This window comes from Lactuca virosa, chromosome 8, assembly GCF_052849685.1.
Source record: "Lactuca virosa cultivar CGN04683 chromosome 8, Lactuca_virosa_CGN04683_v6, whole genome shotgun sequence".
Lineage (NCBI taxonomy): Eukaryota > Viridiplantae > Streptophyta > Magnoliopsida > Asterales > Asteraceae > Lactuca > Lactuca virosa.
Window position 1 is genome coordinate 193317561 of NC_136433.1, and position 3285 is coordinate 193320845.

Sequence of the window (3285 nt, forward strand, 5' to 3'; positions counted from 1 at the left end):
GAGGCACTACCTTTAGGGTGTCAAGTACACAATCTTCATTGGCCAAGACCATCCATTCACATCTGCTCCGAAGATCGAAGAGGCGCAGTCTCGAAGCCTCGAAACCCTATATGGACGCAAATACAGACCACCCCTGTGCTGGGCTGAGGTGGGTGACACGCAACTAGCAAGAGAGCAAGTACCTGACAACACCATCACCGGCCCATAAGTCAGTAGAGGGACATGCGAGAAGATCGCCCAAACTCGAGAACAACTGAAGGTATCTAGGGACCGACGAAAGAGCTATAAAACGACGGAAAACCCTTAGGTTTCCAAGTCAACGACCGCGTGAGGTTAAAGTATCGACCCGAAAGGGGATGACACGCGTGGGAAGCGTGGAAAAATTGAATACAAGGTACTCTAGACCATTCGAGATCCTTGCTAGGATCGGTCCGGTGGTTCACAAGCTCCAGTTACCACAAGAACCCATCGACATACATCCCACATTCCACGTGTCCAACCTTGAAGTGTCTGTCCGCCGAAACTCTTGTAGTCCCACTCGACGAAATCGAGGTCAACGAGAGCCTACACCTCAAAGAGGAACATGTGGAGATCATGGACATGGAAATCAAAAAAAATAAAACAAAATCAAATACCAATAGCGAAGGTCCGCTGGAAAGCCAAGCGAGGTCCTGAATTCACTTAGGAGTGAGAAGACCAGATGAAACAGAGATACCCACAACTTTTCCTCTAAGTCGCAAGAATCCGTCCAAGATGATAATTTCGGGACGAAATTCCCTCTAACGGGGGGGGGGGGATGATGTGACAACTAGAAAATTTTGGGTCAAACAAGGTCTGAGTGGTCTTGTGTATAAGTGCACCCATAATATATATCTATGTAACTTTGTTGCAATGAAACTTTGAAAACCAAGAGGGCATGGTTAGGATAAGTGCATGTATAAGAAAATATACTTTGAAGATCACATTCGCAATAAACCTTTAAAAATCCACAAGTGATGGTATGGCAAGGCAAGACAACTAATTGGAACCTAAATTATAAATTTAGACCTTGCCTTATAATATTAAGCCTAGGACCTTACCCATTTAATGATTTGGATTGCTCAAGACTGAAATCATCCCCTTAGTGGGTGATTCAAAACCGAAATCACCATGAGAGAAGGAGGTATGACCGAAATCACAAGCTAGGAATGTCACTAGGGCCGAAAACTCATAACATGGGTCCATTAACGCCGAAAACACATTTAAGGAAGGATTAGGACCGAAAACACTTAGCCAAAGTCATGCTTAGAACTGAAATCATGTGATTTCGGTCATACTAGGAAGTTTTCCAAGGATTTTTAAGCTAGAAAAGAAAATAAGGTGTTGACCTTTTGATTTAATTGTTTCCTCCTTTCCAAAGCAGATTAATACCCAACATACATCCAAGTAATTGTCCAACAGTCACCCAAGTAAAACATCCCATGAATTTCTTCCTTATCTTAAGGCCGAATCTACCCTCCCCAAACTCCGCCATTTCCATTCTCACTTACTGTTAATATCATTTTCTCTCAAATAACCAAGTCCAACATCCAAGTTCAAAAATCTTCAAGTGTATTCTTAGATTTGGTAAGTATTCCTTAAAATCTAGTGTATTTATACACTTTGATGTTAGTTTCATTATATTCACACACATATTATTATGTGTTAAACTCCTAGGATAAGGCCATTTCCAAGAGAATTCATCAATCTCATTCAAGTGTTTAGGCTTGAAGATCTTCACACCATCTCTTCAAACAACCCACAAATCCACTCAAGGTGAGTTCATGCCCCCATATTTTTGAGTTTTTCATGTTTTAGGGGGGAATACAAGTCAAAATTGTTTATCACACAAATATTTGCATGTTTCACCTTTATGTTAAAGTATAAGCCTTTATTTGCATAAGATGTGATTATTACTAGTTTTTGTACAAATATTTGTCTTATATTAGTTTTAAAGTGTAAAACTAACAAAAACAAAGCTAGATCTATGTTATAAAAATCATGAGAAAAGTTATGATATACAAAACTATAAAGTTTTTCTTTTGGAAACTTTTTACTAAAGGATAGTTTTCTAACAAAAAGGGGTATTTTGTAGTCCATTTTACCACTTTGGTGGGTTACAACCCAGAAACATTATGTTGACTACATATTTTGGGTACAAGATAATAACTATATATTTTTATAAAGGATTATAAAAATAGTTTCAACAACAAACAGGATAAACTATGGTTGGTATAGTTTGGGAGCCACAAACATTTTACTAATAATTCAGGAGAAACATATAATTATTTAAAGGTATAATTACTATGTTTACAAGATAACGACTTTTCAGTAAAATAGACGTAAACTAGTTGATACAGACTTGTGAGACTTTAGGTTTCACCGTACCTACCAGAGTACACAACTAAGACCTGCATTATAACAAGAGTCTCTTGGAGGGAGAGCGCGACACTTGTGTATAGATCTATACGGGATTGACAACCCCGCACCTAAATTGTTAGCTACAGTTAGACCGGCAGGTCTGGGTGACAAATGTCGTAAACAGTTCCGACGTCCGAAGCGCGTCGTTCAGGCAACTAGTTGCATTATGATTGTTATAATAACTCACATTAGAGTATTGACAAAACATTGGGTTTATGGGCTAGTGTACACTCAAATAGTTTTCATCAAATGATAAATCCTACAAAAAAACTATTTCCCACTATCGCATTACTTACATTTTAATCTTGGGTTTGAGAGTTACAACAAGGTTAACATACATTCAAGTAGTTTTATTTACTGATAAAGATATTACTTTTCATCACAGTATTACTTACATTTTTGGTCTTAGGGCTTTAAGACTACAACTCGTTTACAAAGAAAATATTGGATTTTCTACAAGTATACAAAATCAGTTTACACGAAACCGTTACAAACCCTTCTCAAACAAAATGCTTATGAACTCACCAACTTAATTGTTGGCACTTTTCAAAATCACTTGTATTCTCAGGAAATCAGTAAACATGCATTCAAACCATTTCGAGGGTCGGCGTCGCTGTTTCATGTTTTCTACTTTTCAGTTATTTGTATTTAACTTTTGAACAAACAAACTTTTGTAAACAATGTAAACTTGAAACCTCAATGTATGAATGTTTGTGTTGCTATGTTTCATTTATATTCAATTGTTATGATATTTTACATGAAGTCATTCCATCCGCCCCCAGGCGATTCCACCGTTCTGGTTTGGGGGTGTGACACACGACGAATCTCTTGATTTGTCAGACTAAA